General features: G+C 42.5%; 1 long non-coding RNA gene across 2 annotated transcripts in view; it reads left to right on the forward strand.

The window, feature by feature from the left end:
* Positions 1-23,254, forward strand: part of LOC140484545 (uncharacterized) — a 50,506-nt gene that overhangs the window by 20,990 nt on the left and 6,262 nt on the right. For both annotated transcript variants that reach the window (XR_011962275.1, XR_011962276.1), the window contains exon 5: positions 22,964-23,033. This is a non-coding gene — a long non-coding RNA (uncharacterized lncRNA). The remainder of the gene's footprint in view (positions 1-22,963; positions 23,034-23,254) is intronic.

A 23,254-nucleotide genomic window follows, 5' to 3' on the forward strand; every position in this document is an offset into this window, starting at 1 on the left:
ACAGAATCCCTACAGTGTGGAAGCAGGCCTTTCGGCCCATGAGACCATCCCAACCATCGGAACAGCATTCCACCCTAACTCTGTAACCTACCATTACCCAAAGCTCATCCAGCTAACCTGCATAGCTTTGGATTTGTGGGAGGAAATTAAGAGCACCCAGAGGAAGCCCACGCAGACACACAGGGAGAATGTACAAACACCACACAGACAGTCGAATCGAATCGAAACAGCACATTCCATTCCATGTTAGTGTCCCAAATGCCACGTCCAGCACCTGATCTCCCTGAAACTCTACTTTCCAAGATCTATGCAGTTATTCTGAGCCCTTTAGAAGGAATTAAGGTGAGGAGGAGAAAACTGGAACAGAATTGAGTTTTAGATCTATAAAATAATTCTCCATCTTCCCTCTCTGTTCCCCCTGTCTCCCCCTGCTCTGTCTGCTCTCCCCACCCCCCCCCGTCTCCCCCTGCTCTGTCTACTCCCCCTGTCTCCCCCCCTCTGTTGGCCTGCTCCCCCCCCCCCCCCCATTGGCCTGTCCCCCTCCCTCTGTCGGCCTGTTGTCCCCCCTCCCTCTGTCGGCCTTTCCCCACCGGCCTGTCTCTTCACCCCCCCTCCCAATCGGCCTGTTCCCCCGCCCCCCCCCCCAGTCTGTTACCCTCACCCTTTCTGTCAGTCGCAACCTCCCCCTCCTCCCCCCGTGTTCCCCTCCTCTCTAGTCCCACTTTCTGTCCCGACCCGTCTCTGTGCCACCCCTCTCTATACCCCGCTCTTTCCGCATCCATTTCGGTCCTACCCTCCCTCCCAGTCCCCTAGTTCTGTACTCTCCCACTGCAGGGCAAATATCTTGTCTATTTACCGTATCCATGCCCAACCTGATTTTAAAAATCTCTTTCAGGTCACCACTCAGCCCCTGACGCTCCAGGAAAAACAACCTCTCCAACCCTGGCACCATGCTATAATTCTTTTCTGATCTCTTTTAAAGTTTAAGAACATCCATCTGATAGGAAGGAGAACAGAATTCTATGGAATATTGATTCGGCAACTTTTGCAATGTCCTGTACAGCTGCAATATGACCTCCCAACCCCTATACTCAATGCTGTGACCAGTAAAGACAAGCAGACCAACTGTGGCCTTCACTATCCTATCTACTTGCTACTCTCCTGTCAAGCAACTATAAACCTGCACTCCCCAGGAACTTACTATTAACTGTCTAAGTTCTGCTAAAGTTTGCTTTTCCAAAATGCAACAGCTCGCATTTTTCTAAACTGAACTCCTCAGCCCATTCACCCATCTGATCCAGATCCTCTTGTACTCTGAGGTAATCTTTTTTCACTGTCTACTACACCTCCCATTTTGGTGTCATCTGCAAACTTACTTACAATACCTCTTATGTTCACATCTAAATCATGGATATAAATGACGAAAAGTAGTGGATCCAGCACCGATCCTTGTGAGACTCCACTGGTCACAGGCCTCCAGCCTGAAAAGCACCCTCTGCCTTCTACCTTTGGGCCAGTTTTGTACTCCATGCGATCTAACCTTGCTGACCAGTCTCCCATGAGGAACCTTGTCAAACACATTACTGAAGTCCATGTAGATCATGTCCATGCTCTGACCTCAGTAATCCTCTTTGTTACTTCTTCAAAAAAACTGAGTCAAATTCATGAGAGATGATTTCCCATGCACAAAGCTCCAGGATTTAACTCTGTACATTGGGGTCTGCATTGCCCAGTTATAGGTGTTAATATTCTGGATGAAGTTCAAGTACACCAGCATTTTGTCAGTGAGTCTGTATTGAGTCTTGTTAATATTACCAACACAGGTGAGTTCCTTTTGAAAGGCAGTCCCTGTATCCCTTGCCCACCAGGAAATAGTGTAAGTGTCCTTACCTCTGGACCAGGAGGATCAGGCTCAGAGTTGAGTAATAGCATCTTTGAAGAGACTGATTAGTAAACCTGCCCAAGCCACCAGGCCATACTGTCTCCCAGCTGTCCCTGCCTGAGCCTCCAAACAGAACCTCCCTGTAGTTTCTCTCCTGTCAGACTCTCCCATTGCTCAGTTTGTCCAGGATCCCCTCCTGCTGCTGCACTGCTCCTGTCCCTCACTGACCTGTCCATCCCCCAGTGTCCTCCACATTTATTCATTGTTTACAACCCCGTTGTCCCAGTCCTCCAGTCCCGCCCCCTCCACTCTATAGAGATGGCTCAGTGGTTGGCACTGCTGCCTCACAGCACCAGGTACCCGGGTTCGATTCCGGCCACGGGCGACTGTCTGTGTGGGGTTTGCGCATTCTCCCCGTGTCTGAGCGGGTTTCCTACGTGTGGTCTGGTTTCCTCCCACAATCCAAAGATGTGCAGGGCAGGTGAATTGGCCATTCTAAATTGCCCATAGTATTAGTTACATTAGTTCGGGGGAACGGGTCTGTATAAGTTACTGTTTGGAGGGTCAGTAAGGACTTGTTTGGCCGAAGGGCCTGTTTCCATACTGTAGGGATTCTGATATATTGGGCAGCTGCTGCTGTCAATCACCCGGACTCCTGTATGATCGGGAGCACGTGCTGTAAGAGGGGAGACAAGTGCACGGGTGCAGTGCTGACCGACTGTGGGAGTATGCACAGTATAGGTCAGTGCCTGGGAAGGAGGCTGTGGGTGTGAGGGATTAATCTATCATTAGCAGCTTCATCCCTCTAGGAGCAGGACCCTGGGGAATGGCCCTTCTCTTGCTACCCTGACATGTGATCAGACTATCAGTGGGGCAGCGTTTTGCAGAAAGCTATCAGAACTCTTTTGTGAAGATTCAGGGTTGTTATGGAAAGGGACAAGGGTGGGCCTGCAATTAGAATTCTAATTTGGCTCATTTTAGTCAGATGGGTCTTGGCCAGAGTGTGCAGGAAGCAGTGTATGCAGGATGGTTCTCATCAGGAGCTAGGAAACTGGATTCGAAGAGAGAGTGTGTGAGAACTGGGTGTGGAGGAAAGGAGTGGGGGGATTGGTTTGGATTTCAGTTCACAGAAGAGAGAAATTGTGAGACTGAGGTTTAAAGCTTTGGGGGAACAAGGAAACTACAGTTTAATACTACAATTGTCTTATGAATTTCCATCCTGTATTAACAGTGGTAACTTGTGTGCTCTGTTGTATGGTACTGAAAGGGTGGATTTGCGGATGAGAAATTCAAATTGAACTTCATGTTCAGATCTGATAGTTACTTGATCCGTGCCGATCTGAATATCATTGGTCTTTTCATCTGGAAGGAAAGGTGTGCATTCTCTCCATGGGCAAATATTCCAAATCTCAGTGTGACTGGGAAAGTCCTGAGACACAGCCAAGTCCATGTCAGCATGGTGAGTGTGGAGAGAGGTTTCATTTGTTTTTGTAATTCTGGAAAATCATGGCACATTTCCCAGGAACAATTAAGCCACAACTTTGCTTTGTAGAAGGACAAGTCTTTAATTAACCATGCAACCAGAAAGACACAAGGATATCTGCACCATGGGAAACACTATGAAAACGGGATTGTTGTAAAGGAGTTCATTCTCGATCATGGATTGTAATCCATTGGCATTGTCCCGTCGGTTCCAGCACCGCGGGGAAACACTGGAAATATGATGAATGTAATGTAGGTTTCAGTTATTAAACTGTAAAAAGTGCAGAACAATTTACAAGGATGTTGACAGGACTCAGGGGTCTGAGTTATAGGGAGAGGTTGGACAAGTTAGGATTTTATGTTTAGGGCAGAGGAAACTGAGGGGGTTCTTTTCTCGAAGTGTATAAGACCATGAGAGGCATGGATAAGGTGAATGCACACAGTCTTTTTCCCAGGAACTCAAGGATTGGACGGCTTGATTGGATCAGTTGAAGGTTAGAGGAGAAAGAATAAAAGGGAAGCTGAGGGGCAACTGTTTTACACAGAGGGTGGTACGTATATGGAATGAGCTGCCAGTGGAAGTGGTTAGAACATAGAACATAGAACAATACAGCACAGAACAGGCCCTTCGGCCCACGATGTTGTGCCGAACTTCTATCCTAGATTAAGCACCCATCCATGTACCTATCCAAATGCCGCTTAAAGGTCGCCAATGAATCTGACTCTACCACTCCCACGGGCAGCGCATTCCATGCCCCCACCACTCTCTGGGTGAAGAACCCACCCCTGACATCTCCCCTATACCTTCCACCCTTCACCTTAAATTTATGTCCCCTTGTAACACTCTGTTGTACCCGGGGAAAAAGTTTCTGACTGTCTACTCTATCTATTCCTCTGATCATCTTATAAACCTCTATCAAGTCACCCCTCATCCTTCGCCGTTCCAACGAGAAAAGGCCGAGAACTCTCAACCTATCCTCGTACGACCTACTCTCCATTCCAGGCAACATCCTGGTAAATCTTCTCTGCACCCTCTCCAAAGCTTCCACATCTTTCCTAAAGTGAGGCGACCAGAACTGCACACAGTACTCCAAATGTGGCCTAACCAAAGTCCTGTACAGCTGCAACATCACCTCACGACTCTTGGTTCAGGCAGGAACACTCACAACAGGTAAAAGACATTTGGACAAATACATGGGTCGAAAGGGTCAAAAGCAAATGGGCCAAATGCAGGGAAATGGGGTTAGTATGGATGGACATTCTGGTCGGCATGGGCCAGTTTGGGCCAAAGGGCCTGTCTCTGCTGTCAGACTCTATGACTCTAAGTGCATTTGCTATTTCTCCCACTAACTCTGTTGGTATCCTGGGATATATTCCATCAGGGCAATGAGACTTGTCTACCTTTAGCTCCATTAGCATATCCAGTTCTAACTCTTTCATGATCCTGGTTATTATCTAGGTCCTCACCTTCCTCAGTCTCCTTCTCAATTACTGCCATGTTCTTTGTATCCTCCACTGTGAAGACTGACTGCTGTGTACTCATATTCCTGAACCCTGCTGGACAGGAATAACTGGGCACAGAACTCTGAGAGGTCTTCTTTGAGTCTTTATTGATGAAACATGGCAGTTACCTGGATAGTGTACAAGCAAAACACCTCCAGGCAGCATCAAGTAACTCCCCACCTGTCCAATGTACAGCTCCCACTCTTATACCTTTGTGGTTTAGGACTTTGAATAGAGACTGTCTCTCAGTATTATCTCCATGGCAACGGCAATTAGAAAGTCTAGTTCAGTTCAGCACTTTGTGGTTAAACCACACACCCCTCCTCCCCCACACCCCCTGTGGCTCCCTCAAGTATCTGACAGGCACTTCAGTTTCCGTGGGGCTCTCTATCAGGATTCTGATGTGCAGGAGCCGGTGGTGGGGTGGACAAAGTTAAAAACCACACATCACCAGGTTATAGTCCAACAGGATTATTTGGAAGTACAAGCTTTTGGAGTGTGCTGTGATTTTTAACTTGCTCAGGATTATGGTAACAGTTAAGTGCTTCAACAATTAGAGGCCATATGTTCCCCAAACAACATGTTCCCCTCTAGCAGTATAAACTGTTATTCCAGCCCTGGGGATAGCTATTAATCACTTTTCTCCCCCAATCCCATCTCGCTTTCTGTTGATCTTTAAAGTTTTTCTAATCTCCATGGTCATTGCCAATTTGTATGCCTTCTATTTCAGTTTGATAGACTCTCTTATTCCCTGAGCCACCCACGGCAGATTATTCCTTTTCCTACAGTCCTTCCTTTTCCCTGATATATACTTTTGCTGAGCACTTCAAAAAATTTCTTTGATATTCCCGCACTGTCCGTCAACTTTCCCACCATAAAGTCTTTGTTTCCAGTCTACATTAGCCAACTCCTGCCTCATCCTATTGTCATCTCCTTTTGTTTAAGCACTGGATCTTGGGATTGGATTTAATCTTCCAACTTTTCATCTTTGTTCTAAGGTCAACCAGACTTATCAGAATTCTTTTATCAGATTACGAGGTGAGGCGATATTTCCTGGGTGTTTTGGTTTTCATTGTCAGTGACCTTGGCTTTGTAATAAAGTACAGGATGGATATTCACACTGCGAATGTACGATGCAATCTAAAACCATAAATCACTGTCTCCCCTCAGTTTAAAATTGCAAAATCATTATCTCCTACATGCTTCCTCACTATCTAAGATTGGAATGCTAATCCACCTGACTATCTGTCATTTTCCGAAAATCTCCTTTGGTGAAGGTGGTGATTTTTGGATTCAGCTTTCCAGTTATTACCGCCTCTCCAAGAACACCCTGCTTTATCCTCAATCATAGAATAGCCTTTATCCACAATCATAGAATAGAATCTCAACAGTGTGGCAGGAGAGCATTGGCCCATCAAACCCCACCAACCATCCAAAGAGCATCCCACCTGGAGCACTCCATCCTTTTAACACTGCATTTCCCATGGCTGATCCACTGAATCTGCACAATCATGGAGACTGTGAACAAGTCCACACGACCCGCCGAAGCGCAACCCACCCATACCCCTACATTTACCCCTTACCTAACACTACGGGCACACACAGAAATACAAAAGGTAGCATGTGTACCTGAGATGAATGAACCTGGACTTAGGAAAATGTGACAACAATCACAACTAGTTAGAATTACAGAATCCCTTAGGCGCACAAAGAGACTATTCGGTCCATCGAGTCTGCAATGACCTGCTGTCCCACCCTACCTCCATAGCCCCACATTTAGCATGGCTAACCCAACCCACCTTACCTACAGGCCATGTTAGCACAGCCAATCCATCAAACCTGCACATCAGTGGGAGGGTCACCTATTATGTCGAAGTGCTCAGGATTGTGGATGAAGGCTCACAAATACTTGAGTCTGACGCAAATCCTCTTTTATTTACAAAATAAAATCTGGGGGAAATTGCAGCCAGACAGATTTCCAATTATCTCATGAGGAAGAGAATTCACAACTTGTGCCCCTGACCCAGGGTGCGCAGTGAAGTCACAGAGGTCTGGGAACCATCAGAAATGTAACAAGTTATGTGCAAGGTGGGGGTGAGACAAGGACAAAAAGACAGTCTGTCACACGGGGGAAGGCAGGAGAAATTAAATTGCAGAAATGGTAGTCCCTCAAGGCCATGGGGAATGGATTTAGGGCTGGGAAAGAAACCAGGAAACAAGGTGAGCAGCTCTGAAAGAAATACATTGAAAAAACAGATTATAACAACATAGAGGGCAGAGTACACAGTCTGAAATTGCTGCTCTCGTTGGTGAGTACATAACGCTGTAAAGCCTGGGTCATTCTATTACAGCCAACACATGCAGGATAGGCCAAGTGGCCTCGATCTGTGCTGAACTTTCTGATAAATTTATTCTGACATTTGGAATTCAGGTCGGATGATGTTCATAAATTCTCAAATTGGACTTGACTTTAATATTCTGGAGAAATGTTAAATAAATCACAATGATCCCATTCTGCAGACTTTAGTCCACAGCCCTGCATGTTCCAGCATCTCCGTTACATCCATGTCCTTTTATTCTAATGTGATGCTGGTTCCTGCCTCTGCCACCCCATCAATGAGTTCCTGCTCCCCACCATCTCCGAGTGAAATGAATTCTCCCCTCCCATTCTTTCTGGGAATTAGTTTCAATCTAAATCCTCCAGTTTCTGACTTCTCAGTTAATGAATAGCTCCTTCCTATCCACTCGATCTGGATTCCTCAGCATTTTATCACTTCAATTAAATCTCAGCTCATCCTCCTCAGAAATCATCCCCAGCCTATCCAATCTTTCCTCAGAGCAGATATTTTCCAATTGTAGAAACATTCTGATCAATCTCCTCTGTACCCTCTCTGGTGTGATCACATCAGCCCTGGAATAAGGGGATCAGAAATGTGGGCAGTACTTTAACCGCAGTCAAACGAGTGTTCCGGACATTTCCCATGTCACCTCCGTGTTCTTGTGGTTGTCGCTCTCACAAGAGTGTCCTGGTTTTCCCACATGGAACTGGATGTGCACTCCATAGGGCTGGGATTCCCTCCCATGTGTTTATTTGTTAACTAATCCTAAATTAACTTCAGATTAAAACAACATTATCAGCTACCCACCAATCAACTTCCTCCATTATACTCAAGTCACCTTACTTTTTAAAATCTCTTTAAAATTGTTACTATCTAAACACAACAGGTTTTAATTTGCTGATCAAGTATTCAGATGTCTCCACTGTTACAATCACTTGAAGATTATCTTTACCTTCAGCGACGTTTGGTGAATTGAACACTGATTGTAAATATATGAATATCAAACGGACTTGAGTTTTATGATAATTAATCCAGTCTGACATTCTTGTTGGTTAATATCTTGAAGAGAACTGTCCTCAGAACTCCAGCTGTGCTCTGACTTCATTCACAACTGGATGTGGCTGGACTGCAGATTTAAGATCTGGTCCGAAGTTTCCCGGATTGCTTCACTCTGTCTATCACTTGCTGGTTATGCTGTTAGGCACACAAGTAGTCCTCCTTGGTAACTTCATCAGGTTAACACCTCATTTTTAGGTATTCATGCTGCTGTTACTGACATGCTCTCCTGAATTCTCTCAGTTGAATGAGGATTGAAACACTGGTTTGATGGTAAGAGGTAAATTGGGGAATATGCTGGGCCGTGATTCTGTAAGTTTTGTTGGAGTACAATTCTACTGCTGTTGTTGGAAGGAAAGAGCTAAACGCTTACACTCTTGGCCCCATATACTACATGCAGTATCATGAACACTGATAGGCCAAGACATGAAATACGAGCAACACTGTACAATGATGCAGGATCACAACTGCAGTAAGGGGAGTTTAAGATCCAACTTGACATAGGAGTAGGGAAAGAAGCAGCTGATCAGATTGTCTCATTCATAATCATAAAGAGACTCTGAGATTATTGTACTGTTGGAGGTGAGGCTGGAGGAGGTTGGGGGGAAGGAGAGTTCTTCTACAAAAACTAATCTGCCTGAGAGTTGTGAGATAGAATTGATTGCTATGCATTTAACAGAAAGCTTATTGAAACTGGTTTTATCCCCAAAAGATAACAAGACTGATGATGCTTCTAATCATCATCAGAAACAAACCCCAGAATACATGGTTCGGAGATGGATGTCAACAGCCAATCAACATCCAACTCCTGCAATCATTGAGCAAACGTATGTGTGATTACCCAGTTCTGATGAACCAGACAATCACTGTTCACTCTGTGCAGATGGACAGCGATGTGGGGAAGTATTGGCCGAGTGGTATTGTCGTGAGACAGTTAATCTAAAAACCCAGATAGTGTTCTGGAGACCTGGGTTTAAAGCCTGCTGCAGCAGAGGGGGGGGGATTTGAATTCAATAAAAAAAAACTTGTGAATTTAGAGTCTAATGATGACCATTAATCGATTGTCAGAAAAACCCATCTGGTTCAGTAATGCCCTTTCAGGAAGGAAGCTGCCATCCTTACCTGGTCTGGCCAACATTGTGACCTCAGACCCACAGCAATGTGGTCGACTCTCACCTGCCCTCTGGGCAATTAGGGATGGGCAGTAAATGCTGCCGGGCCAGCGATACACTCATCCTGTGAATGAATAAAGGAAAATAAAAATCTGTACCCAGTGTGAATCTGTACATGTTCAACAATGTTGTGAACATTTCCAAAGCTAAGATCTCTATGTGCACAACTTTGAGCTGCCAAAACCATTGTTCATTACTTGGCGTGAAAAGGAGAAAAAAATCCTTCAACTGTGACTATCAGTCAATTCACTGGTGTCTCAGCAAGATGGATGCCTGAGTGAATCCCATTCCCCCCCCCACACACGCGCACACACACACACACACACAGCAGGTGAACAGCTCCCCAATCTGACTGGTTTGGCCAATTTGCAGGTGGGATGGGTAAAGAATTCCCTTCTGGCATTCCCCACATTTCCAGAGTCAATCCCCAGTGTGGCTGCACTGGTGTTTTTGCCATTTCCGATAAATGCTAGCAGACTGTTACACACACCATTACCCTGCACCCCCCACCACCCCCCCCAAAGAACCCAGTATAAAGCAGTAAACATTACCTCCTGCTGTGGAGGGACAGCCTGTATTGGTCTGAGTAGGAACACAGATTTACCTAAATGACAACTTAATCGGTGACCAGAGCAAGTTAAGCAAGTCCAAATATAATGCATTATAGCATAGAAAGAGGCCCATCAAATCCAAGCTGGCTCTCTGTAGCAGAATCCCATATTCTCATTCCCCATACGTACCCCAAACTCTGCAAGTTTATTTCCCTCAGAACTGATCTAATTGTTATTATCAATCATTGATCTTCTCTACTTGCATCACCATAATAGGCAGCATGTTCTGCATATTTCCAGCCAATACAGTCAGCAGAAACACTTGCTCATCTTCCGCTGTCTCAAAACCTTACATCTGACCTTAACTCTTGTGCCATCACCTATCGAATGCCGATATTTTTGTCTAGGTCTGTTATAATCTTATACAGCTCTATCAAAAATATATCCAACTTCTTCACTTCAAAGAAAATCACAATTTCTTCAAATCAATCCAGTGACTGCATTTTCTTCATCAGTGAACCACTCCAGTAAGTCTGTATGCCACAGTCTGAAGATCAGTCATATCCTTCATTGTTGATGCCTATTTTGTTCCACAAATCCAGACGATGCAAGTTTTCTGCACAACAACAGTAGCTTTATTATCAGACAGCCGGCAAGAGTTACAAAGTGTCTCTAAAGTAGCTGAGTGTCTACTTGTAGAGACTCTTCTTCACAAATCTCTGCCTTACCCACAGAGACAGTATATTTAATAGGAATTAGACATAGGCATATCAGTGCAGAACAGGCCCTTCGGCCCTCAATATTGCGCCGACCTGTGGAATTTTCTCAACTCGTCCCCCTGCACTATCCCAAAATCATCCATGAGCTTATCTAAGGATTGTTTAAAACTCCCTAATGTGGCTGAGTTGACTACCTTAGCTGGTAGGGCATTCCACACCCTTACCACTCTCTCTGTGTAAAGAATTTGCCTCTGACATCTGTCTTAAATCTATCACCCCTCAATTTGTAGTTGTGCCCTCTTGTGCAAGCTGTCATCATCATCCTAAGAAAAAGACTATCACTGTCTACCATATCTAATCCTCTGATCATCTTGTATGTCTCTATCAAATTCCACCCCCCCCCACCCAGCCACCTTCTTTCCAATGAGAATAGATCCAAGTCTCTCAGCCGTTTCTCATAAGACCTTCCCTCCACACCAGACATGACCCTGATAAATCTCCTCTGCACCTTTTCCAATGTTTCCACATCCTTTTTGTAATGGGGCGACCAGAACTGTACACAATATTAAAACTGTGGCCACACCAGCATTTTGTATAGTTGCAGCATGATATAGAACTCAATCCCTCTACCAATGAAACCTAACACGCCGTATGCTGCCTTAACATCACTATCCACCTTGGTGGCAACCTTCAGGGATCTATGTACATGGACTCCAACATCCCTCTGCACACCCACACTACCAAGAATCTTTCCATTGACCCAGTACTCTGCCTTCCTGTTATTCTTCTCAAAGTGCATCACCTCACATTTAGCTGCATTCAACTGCACTTGCACCTCTCAGCCCAATTCTGCGGTTTATCTAAATCCCCCTGCAACCTGTAACATTCTTCCAAACTGTCTACTACTCCACCGACTTTCGTGTCGTCTGCAAATTTACTAATCCATCCACCTATGCCTGCGTCGAAGTCATTTATAAAAATGACAAACAGCAGTGGTCCCAAAACAGATCCGTGTGGAACACCACAAGTAACTGGGCTCCAGACTGAATATTTTCCATCAACCACCACTCGCTGCCTTCTTTCAGAAAGCCAGTTTCTAATCCAAACTGCTAAATCACCCTCAACTCCATGCCTCTGCATTTTCTCCATTGGCCTACCATGTGGAACCTTATCAAAGGCTTTACTGCATTCCATGTATACCACGTCAACTGCCCTAGTCTCATCTAAATGCTTGGTCACCTTCTCAAAAAACTCAATGAGGTTTGTGAGACACGACCTGCCCTTGACGAAACCATGTTGACTATAAGAAATCAAATTGTTGCTTGTTAGATGATTCTAACTTTTATCTCTTATAATCCTTTCCAAAATCTTTCCTACAATGGAAATAAGGCTCACTGTTCTATAATTACCTGGGTCATCTCTGCTGCCCTTCTTGAACAAGGGCACAACATTTGCAATCCTCCTGTCCTCGGGTACTAAACCCATAGACAATGATAACTCAAATATCAAAGCCAAAGGCTCTGCTATCTCCTCCCTAGCTTCCCAGAGAATCCACGGATAAACCCCATCCAGCCTGGGAACTTGTCTACTTTCACTCCTTCTAGAATTGATAAAACCTATGCGTAACTAACCTCAATCCTTTCTAGTCCAATATCTCGTAACTCATTTTTGTCCTCTACAATATTCTCCTTTTCCTGTGTAAACACCGATGAGAAATATTCATTTAGCACTTCTCCAATCTCTGCAGGGTCCACACTCAACTTCCCACTTCTGTCTTTGATTAGCCCTATTCCTACTCTAATCATCCTTTTATTCTTCACATACGTAGAGAAAATTTCAGGGTTACCCTTAATTCTGTTTGCTAAAAACTGCTCGTGTCCTCCCTTTGCTTTTCTTAACTCTCTCTTTAAATCCTTCCTAGCTGATCTGTAACTCTCTATTGCTTCATCTGTACCATTTTGCCTCATCAACACATAAGCCTCTTTCTTCTTTTTAACAAGAGATACAATTTCTGTAGTAAACCATGATTTACAAACTCTGTCTGTGCCAGTTGGGTCACCCCACAGACATTGACTTTCCAAAGAGAACAATCCAAGATTTTCTAACCTCTCCCAATCCAGGCAACATCCTGGTAAACCTGTTTCCACCTTCCCAAAAGCCTTCACCTTCTTCCTATAATGTGGTGATCAAAACGGCACACAATACCCCAAAGGTGGCCTGATTATAGTTTTATATTCACTCCCCTGACTGAAGAAGGCAAGCCTGCCATTCACCTCCTTCACCACTTTCAGGGATCTTTCAGCTTGCAACTGAAGATCTCTCTGTATATCAGGGCTGCTCATGGCCCTTCCGTTTATTGTATACATTCCTCTTGCTTTGTGTCTTCCAAAACACATCACCTCACACTTGTCTGAATTAAAACATATCTGCAATTTCTCCACAAAACTTTCTGACTCATCTCTTTCTTGCTGTATCCTTTGACATCATTCTTCACGATTCACAACTTCAACAGTTTGTGCCATCTACAAACTTGCTAATTAAAACGTTTACACTTTTAAACTTTTCATTTATATACATTACAAGCAACAGATGTCCCAGCTCTGACCCTTGTTGAACAGAGGCACTGGTCACAGACTTCCAGCCAGCAACATCCCCCTGCACAACTGTTACTGGGAGAAATATCAAAGAGGAGCCTTGAGTTCTGTGCTGAGCAGCACGACCAATGTTTATTCAGAGCTCCTTACTAATACATGATGGGAGAGGTCCCTCTCTGTCTCCCCCAGATAGGTCCAGCATTTTGATGTGTTTACTTCATACGTTCCAGTAATATTTTCCCCCTGACCTGAACTCCAGGGTTTGGAATGTCAGCTCGGATATTTCCATGTTTCCTTTCCCAGTCTCTGATTCTCTCAGCTCATGCAGCTGCTTTGCCAGTTCTTTAAGAAATGGTTTAACCCTATCCCTGTCATTGCACATCTCCAACCCTCCCACTACCACACATCTCCGGCCCTCCCACTGCCATACCCTGTGGTATCTGCATAGTCCATCCAGTCACTAATTCAAAGGGGAACGGTCCCGTCCCCTTTGCTGGGGTTGTCCTCAGTTTCATTAGGCTGCTAAATAGTACTCTAACCCATCGCTGTCCTGTCTCTGAGAGAGCCTTAGTCAGACTAGCTTTCAGTGTCTGCGTCATTCCTTCTACTGTCCCAGAGCTCTGGGGGTGGTATGGGGGATGGGATTTCTGTTCAGTACCAAACAGGGCACATAGCTAAAGAGCTATGTTCCCTGTAACATTTGTCCCTTGGTCAGAATCTGCAGGGGAATGCTTCCACCCATTGAGTAAACCTATTTACTAAAACCCAGCAGGACTTCCTTCCCTGGGATTGGGTGTGTGTGTAAAATCCATCTGTAATTGTTCCCATGGGCCCCTGGGTCCCTGCTGCTGCCTCCATTTTATTGCTTTCCCTGGCTCACACTGTGAACAGACTACACACCTTCGACAAAACCTTGCTGTATTTCTCCCTGTTCCAGGCAAGGATTGTAGTGGATCATCTGATATTGCATTTTATCCTCCCCAATATGGGCCAGCCCATGATATGTTTTTAATAATGTTTGTCTTATACAGTGGAGTGGCACTGCTGGATCATCCAGACTCTGACGTGTCCTATTACTGCCCCACCCTTTTCCCATTCCTGTTTCTGCTGTTGTGGGACTGTTTCTGGGAATATCTTTAAACCTTCCTCTCTCACTTCTGTAGCTACGGCCATTGCCATCTCCTCAAATGTCTGCCCTGTTTCAGTCAGTATTTCACATCTAAGATTATTAAAGGATTGGACACTCTGGAGGCAGGAAGCATGTTTCCGCTGATGGGTGAGTCCTGAACCAGAGGACACAGTTTAAAAATAAGGGGTAGGCCACTTAGAACAGAGTTGAGGAGAAACTTCTTCACCCAGAGATGGTGGGTGTATGGAATGCTCTGCCCCAGAAGGCTGTGGAGGTCAAGTCTCTGGGTACTTTCAAGAAAGAATTGGATAGAGTGATTAAGGATAGTGGAATCAAGGGTTATGGCGATAAGGCAGGAGCAGGATGCTAATTGAGGATGATCAGCCATCATCATAATGAATGGTGGTGCTGTCTCGAAGGGCAGAAGGGCCTACTCCTGCACCTATTGTCTATTGTCTATTCACCTGCCTTATCCACAAACTTACTGCCCCATTGGTGTGGGGTTTTGACTACCTTGTGAGCTCTAATCCTCATTATTGCTGCTTCACTGGGAAAGTTAGCTGCTTCCACTAACTCTCTGACCTGTCCTTCATGCTCTACGTGCCCACAGACAGGGTGATGTATCCTCACCGAGCACAGGCCATCAAAAGGTCATGAACTATACCAAAGGCATGCTGTCTGTCTGTATATGCTGACTGCCTGACACCTGGCTAATGTCCGCGCTTCTGTCAGGGCTCGTGATGGTTCTGCCATTTCTGGATAATTCTCCAAAAAAGTCTTCCAATAATTAAACAATCCTAAAGTTTGCCTTATCCCCTTCACAGTGTGCGGGTGGATAGTTTTGAAATCATGGTCTTTCGTTTCACTGGGATTGTCCCCCTCCCTTCCTGATTTGATCTTCCTGATGTGATATCCCAGGTACATCTCTCCCTACCTTCCCACGCTCTGTGGGTTAATTTTAAGCCCGGCCTGCCTGACCTGACCCAATACTCTGTGTAATATCCGGATATGTTCTTTCTCTCCAACTGAGGTAATGAGATGTTGGTAAGATTAAATTGACGCACTCCATTAGTCATGTATCGGTGGGATATACTGGAATATTATGAGGTCCCTGAGGTAACTGGATACAGGTCTACTGCTTTCCTCAGACAGTAAATACTAGCTTATTCTGACCGTTCTAGGTCCACAGTAACCCATTCACAATATCAAGGGCTGAGACTGTATCCTGTTGCAATTTTAATCCATTAAATAAAGTGGTGTGGTTCACTACTGTAGGATACTCTTTAGTGGCAGATTTACTGAGGGAGGTATAATCAATAGTGAGGTGGGATGAGCTGTCCGGCTTCTGTGAGTTAGTCTGGGATACTGTTGGTCTGACTATTCCCTGCTTCTCTCAATCTGTTACTGTCACAATTATTGCCTTCTCAGCCCCAGCTTTAATGGGATCCAGTTTGGGTGGGGAGTGAGAGGGCCCTCGATCTTTACAGGATCTACAGATAATAACCCACATTCCTGTTTGAGTTACCCGCTCTGCTGTTTGGGTCCTAGCTATAACTCCCCAGATTCTGTGACTGTTCCAGTCTCCCTGCAAGGTAACTACTCTGGAGATGTCGCCTCTCCTTTGCTTCCTGTCCCGGGCCTGGCCAGATTGTTCCCATATTAGAGTTTGTGCCTCTACATCAATAGTTGCTCTGAACTGTTCTAAAATGGCAACTTCCAGAATGGTCCCTTCCTCAGTTTCACACTCCCATATCTGAATATATTTTGCCATATCGATGATCTGCATTGGGACAGATTTATTTCATCCAGCTTCCTTGATTCCCTCTCCAACTGCTCTCATTTTAGTAATTGAGGGGTGAGGGGCAAATCCGTTTCGGTAACTGATATAGATGCTCCTTTTATTAATATTTGTTCTGCTGGTTCCCAAACACAGCGTCAATGAATATTCATGTGCCTACGTGAACACAGGCACACACACAATGTGAACATCTATCTCCCTCTCTCTGCCTACGTTCCTTGTCTATGTGCCCTTTCCTGCTTCCCTTGTAACATTGTGGGTCTGGTTACCCTCCCTGTACTGCAGTACCCTCCCTGTACTGTACTACCCTCCCTGTGTTTCTGAGTTTGTCTCAGCTCTCATGGCCCAATTCAGAATGTGATCAGAATGATCTCCCACTGGCAGTCCCACGTTTATAATTACAGTTAAATAGGGTCCCATGTCATCTGTTAAATACATCAAACCTATTTCATCATCACAGGTTGGGGTTTGGTAATCCCCCGTGGTTCTTACACACCTCAGGCTTCCTCTCTGTATGAGCCTCGATAATACCCTTGGTTCCCTGAGACACCAAGGTTATTTTAGCCCATTCAGTCTGTCCCCTCCCCAGTGTATCCCTGTAATATCTGTGAATGCCTGGAGGCAGTCATCGGCTGTGCACTGGGGGGGGCTCAAACCCTCACCCACTCATTGCAGAGACAGGTTCTGCTGTACACGTCCGGGCATCTTGGCATAAAGGATTTTGGCCTAACACCATCATCGGTGAGACTGTACCTCAACTAATTCATCCATATTGTCCCAATAAGGCCCGTTATTACCATTTCTCTATCAGGCTGGGTGTTAACACACCAACATCTGTTATTCAGCAGGTGAACGGTTCATGTTTGGTGTCTGTCAGTTCCCTTTGTTGCTCCCTACTGTCTGTCCAAGTTGACCTTTGATGCCCAGTGGTGCCACAGACACGGCCTTCTGGACCTTATAGGGCGGTGGGTCATCCCACCCATTGTCGTCCCTCTGTCCATACGTGGATGCTTTGTCATCTAACCCGTTCCAGTCAGTGTCACCATCCTCACTGCCTTCTGAGGAGAGCGGGGCACTCGGTACCTCCCCCACTGTAACTACCACCTGGCCCTTTGGCTTTAAGGCCTCACGTCAGAGAGCCACCACCTTCACTTGTTCCTGTTTCCCATAATAATTCAACACATCCTGTCATTCCTGGAATAACACAGAGCAAAATGTGAATTTGGTTTTACTTGAAATATTAATAATTTGACATTCACTTTACATATCTTTAAAGGTGAAAATTCTACTCTGATTATTTAAGTGAATTTAACATGATCATACAGTGAAAATAACCCTCATAATCAACGATAATGAATGAACTGAATAATATGTGATTATTTGTACAAGTTCTTGCATTGAAAATTCAATTTTATTTAATGTTTGTCACCCATTACACCATGGGCATTGTTATTAGGGAATAAAGTAATGGAAGGATATCAGAGAAAATAAATAGACTTGAATTTTAGCTTCACTGGAATAATGAACCAAAACAATATTTGGAAATATGGGTAAACTACATAACAAAGTTTCCAGTGTCATTATTGACGTGAAAACTATTTTAGTTTGCTAGTTGTTTTGCACTAAGAATAATTGGAACTGAATTGTGATTATGAATTGACCATTTAAAATATATTTTAAAGAGAATAGTCATATATATTTTTTGGAGGAAATTAGGAAAGTAAATAAATATGTATACATTGGTATTAATAGTTTTAAAATGTTTAGAAGTTGACTGGGATTATTTGATTGAGAGAGGCTGCATGATTATTAAGACTAATTCACCTTTTTCATTGCATTGTTGGTTTCACTAGAATCTGTTGTGGTCTAAGCTCTTGTTGTGTGCAATGGACTGTCACTCATAGCTTAATTAACCTGCGAGTCCCTGATCAGGTTTCCTTTGTCTGTAAGACAGTCTGTAAGTTTGGGGCACACCTGCTTTTCTGAGGGGAAACAGAGATTCTTTTCAAAGGAAATAAGTGGCAGTTCTCACTGAGAATGTTTCCTACCACACACCATAAACAGGGAAGGGTTTTTCTGAAGAATTTCATTGTCTATCTATAAACTGATGGTACCTGTGTTTGTCAGTTTGTGGAGGATTCAGCACATTTGTTCTGAGCTGTTTTTATACAAGCAGTTGGCTCATTCTGTCTTTGCCAAAAATGTTGTTTACTTTCCCCTTTTACTGTGATTCTGCAGGTTAGAATATTCTGAGAGTCAATAATGTCCAATAACTGAACATTGAATGATTTTGACTCTAACAGAGCAGTGGCCTTGTTTTCAGCTCATTATTCGCTTTCCATTTCCTGGTTGTGTTGAATGTTACAGAAACAGGCTCTGAGCAATGTTTCCATTCACTTGTGTTGGAGTCACTGTCAGCCACGTGGTCAGTCAGTTTCAGGCTGATGGATCAGTTTCTCTGTCCTATTAGATGGTGGTCACTTGCTCAGTTTCCGATGGCTCACCTGAGCGTCAGTCCATCAGCTGCTGAAACCCTGCATCCAGCATTTGTTCCCTCTCACAGTGACGACTCCAATACAGTCCCAGCTTGTCTCCCACATTCACCTTCACATCCTCAGGATCACCTCAGATTCTACTGTCTGTGTCCTTTCAGCAAGTTGTGTAAGACACCTACTTCAGTTTTAACCTGATCTATATTATGTTCAGAAAGATCATTTCAAAATGTGGTTCACTGCTTCTTCAGGACCTTCCTGAAGAAGGGCTTATGCCCGAAACGTCAATTCACCTGGTCCTTTGATACTGCCTCACCTGTGCTTTTCCAGCAACACATTTTCAGTTGTAATTGTAGTAACCAGTTAATTACAAGTTACTGACAAAATATTTTAAGAGAAGCTGCTATTGGTGGTGGAAATGCTGCTGGTTGGTATAAAAGAGGGCTTGGGTGAATACTGTACTCGGTTTTGATGAGAAAGTTGAGCAATGTAAGATTCTTTTATCTTTGTTAATAAGAAGAGGCAGAGATTGTAGCTAGGACATCCACAAACATCTACCCTCACCACCACTGATGTTCAGTAGCAGCAGTGCCAATCAAGCGGGCTGCTTTATTCCGATGGTATCAAGTTTCTTGAGTGTGTTAGGGCTGCACTCATCCAGGCAAGTGGGAGTATTCCATCACACTCCTGACTTGTGCCTAGTAGCGTTTGGACAGGATTTCAGGAGCCAGGAGTTGAATTACTCTTGTAGCCACTGTGTTTATGTGGTGAGACCAATTCCGTTCCTGATCAATGATTATTCACAGGATAATGTTGATAGTGGGTGTTCAGTCATGGTAACACCATCGAATGTCAAGGGATGGTGGTTAGGTTATGTCTTATATGTGATAGCCTGCATTTGTGTGGCATGTATGTTACTTGCCTCCTGTAAGCCCAAGCCTGGATATTGTCCAGATCTTGTTGTACTTGGACTTGGACTGCTTCAGTACCTGAGAAGTAAATTATTTATTAACACTAAATAGTCACGAGATTATGCAAATTCCTTTTTCTATCAAATGTCACGGACTGTATCTTATGGTCACTCTCCTATTCACTTTCATTATCTTTTTATTTTCTTCTTAATTCAGACACAAATGTTTGAACATCGATCAGTATAAAATTACATAAATTAAAATCACATAGCATGTTTCGACAAGTAAACTAATTGAATGAAATACATTACTTCTGTATTGTCTGCATTTTGACAAAAAATAATTCTCTTCAATAACTATTGAATGGCTCATTTATTGTCCTCAATCCAGCAATCTAAGTATTATATTTCAGTCTTCAGTTTACCGATCTTAATGTACGTCTAATCAACATCAGAGCAAAGTGATTTTAAAATATTGAGTCAATTTATTTGTTCAGAATACAACATTTATTAGGAATTCACTATCCTTATAATAATTGCAGAATAATTTGTTTGTCTTTCTAATGTGTTTCGTCAGATCCATATATTATTTTAATCCATATTTTAATTTAATCCATTGAAACAATGCGATTGTTTTCAGGTTAACTATCCCACAATGGAACCAATCATTTTGCATGCAAAACGCTTTGTAAACTGACTTTTGCTGTTTTGAATAATCACAGTAATCTCAGCCTTATGAATTCAGAAAACTGGAACGACTTTTCACTGCAATAATTCCTGTTCATGTCTGCACATTGCACAGTCATGTAGCAAAATTAAATTTCTCCTTCTTACAAGTGTACTGATAGATTTTCGAAAATCTAAGTGTTGCTCTATCTAATTATTGTTCAGTTCAGTAGGGGGTATAAATGTGTAATAATGGCTCAGTACATGAAGTAATGTGAAGATATTGCAATGTACAAACTCACAATGATTGTGAATATCAATTTTTATTTTAACCATGGAAACACAGTTGAATTGATTAAATTATATTTCACTTCAATGCTCACATTCATTGTATTTCTAATCACAATAAGAGCAAACTATTTCATGTGACAAAATTATTTAAAATTCATCTCACTTTTATATGGATACAAAATAGAATTAACACCCGTTTGTTCTTTCCTTGACCAATCACAGTGAAGTTTGAATTGTAGAATGCTAGACTGATACAGCACGGAAACAGGCCATTCAGCCTAACTTGGCATTCCGGCCAAGTTTCCTAAACTAAACTAGTCCCATTTCCCTGTGTTTCTCCCATACCCCTTTGGACGTTTTCTATCCAATAAACTGTCCAAAAGTCTTTTAGATGTTGTAATTGTACCAGCCACTGCCCTTCCTCTCACAGCTCATCCCAATATGTGAAAAACAGTGTGGAAAAGTTGCCCCTCAGACCCCTTTTAAATCTTTCCTCCTCACCTTAAAAATTATTTACACCGTAGAATCTTTAAGACTGCAAAGTTATTAAAAGTTGAGAGGTATTTAGAAGCAGCATAATACTTTATTCATACTTTATCGGTGTTCAAACATTTGTGTCTGAATTAAGAAGAAAATAAAAAGATAAAGAAAGTGAATATGAGAGTGACCACAAGATACAGTCCATGACATTTGATAGAAAAAGGAATTTGCATAATCTCGTGACTATTTAGTGTTAATAAATAATTTACTTCTCAGGTACTAAAGCAGTCCAAGCCCAATTCATACTTTAATCAGTGATGTGAAGCAAATAAATTCAAGATGTTGTGATCATTATAATGAACAACAGTTACAAGTTGAGACAATGTTGGTTGAAAAGCAATTCAGTCGACACTTAGATATTTTCTAATCAACTCTGAGGTGTTTTGACACATCTCTGTTGAAGGTGGGAATTGAACCCATGGCTCCTGGTCTACTAGTACACACATTACCATAATATTCCCATGCAGGAAGGGCAGGACTATAATCACATACTTACTGTGTTTATTCACAGGGAAAACTGCTCAGATATTTATTGTTATAATTGGACTAGGATTGTATTAGACAGTTCCATTGTGTAATGGATAAAAAGAATTAGTAATTTCTAATAATGATGGAACGAAGCAACAATGGTCTTAAATAAACATAAATCTCATGATAATCAAGTAAGTCAATTTGTTTGAAGCAGTTATTCATGTGCATAAGTTAAAATTAACCTGCTTTTTAATGCACATGAATTGGAAATAAAGCATTAGTCATTCAATGTGACTACTCAGCGATGGACAACTTCCCTCAATTTCAAAAAAATGTGATTTCTAAGAATTCAAGATTTATTGTAAAAGCATAGAACAAACATTTGTTAATTCTGGTTTATTTACACAAGGAACACGTGTAATTTAAATAATGCTTAACATGAAAAATACTTAGCTCTTATTGTAATAATCAGAACTGTAACAATGTTAGAATTGAAGTGAAATACAATCAATACAAGATTGTAAACAAAACTGTGGATGCTGGAAATCACAAACAAACTCAGTAATTGCTGGAAAATAACTCAGCAGGTCTGGCAGCATCTGTGGAGAGAGTTGGGCCCAGTGACCTTTCTTCAGACTGCACTTTTTCTTACAACCAATTCAATCCAGCTAAGATTCCACACTTAAAATTATTTTTGCTAAGATTAAGAGATTGTAGAGTGCAATATTGTTTGTATCAGTTGATGTACTGAGACATAGTTCCACATATACAGCTGGAGATATTGGATTTCAACAATGATTACCGGTTAGATTTTGGTAATAATTAGTTTTAAAATGGCTGATAACAAATTTAAGAATGATGAGAAAACCCCTATTGCAATGTAATTGTGCAATATGTTGGAAAAAAATTAAATATTTATGTGAAAAATAGTTAGCAATTTCTTAATTGATAAGACTGATTAATGATCCTTCCATTAATACGAGAATTCAAATAAAAGAGAATGAGAGAGTTAAAATGAGTGTTGGGTGAGAGAACTTTGGTTGATTGCAGGTGTGTTGACCTGAAAAGAATGTCAATATTTCATTATGATACTGGCCTTAATAAATAATGGATTGAACGAAAATGTAAATCTCATGATGGTGTGATAATTGAAATGACAATTAAATAATATTTAATGTGAGAATGCAACACTTAAGATGATACAATATTTTCAAAGCAGTTTGTACTGGATAATGAATTAAAATATTGGGTTAATTTTTTAAAAAATCTCACTTTAGAAGATTATTCATCAGAATTATTCTGTCATTGAAAAAACCTCATTTCTTCAAGAATTCTGCATTTACCTCATTTTCTGTCTTTTATCCACAGGGATCTGTACTGGAACCCTTCTGTTTGCGATGCAATTATATAGAAGTGACATGGATTAAAATCTAATTGGGTGAGTTAATAAGTTTGCAGATGATATCACGTTCAGTGCAGTTGGGGACAGTGTAGAGTGTTGTCAAATAATGCAGCAGGAAAAAGAGAAATTGCAGATATGGGCAGAGTAATTAAAGGTGAAGTTTAATCCATACAAGTGTGAGGTGTTTCACTTTGGAAGCTCAAATGTTAAAAAAAAGTAGATAGTTAATGGCAGGACCCTAACAGCTTTATTATTCA

This window comes from Chiloscyllium punctatum, chromosome 13, assembly GCF_047496795.1.
Source record: "Chiloscyllium punctatum isolate Juve2018m chromosome 13, sChiPun1.3, whole genome shotgun sequence".
Classification (NCBI taxonomy): domain Eukaryota; kingdom Metazoa; phylum Chordata; class Chondrichthyes; order Orectolobiformes; family Hemiscylliidae; genus Chiloscyllium; species Chiloscyllium punctatum.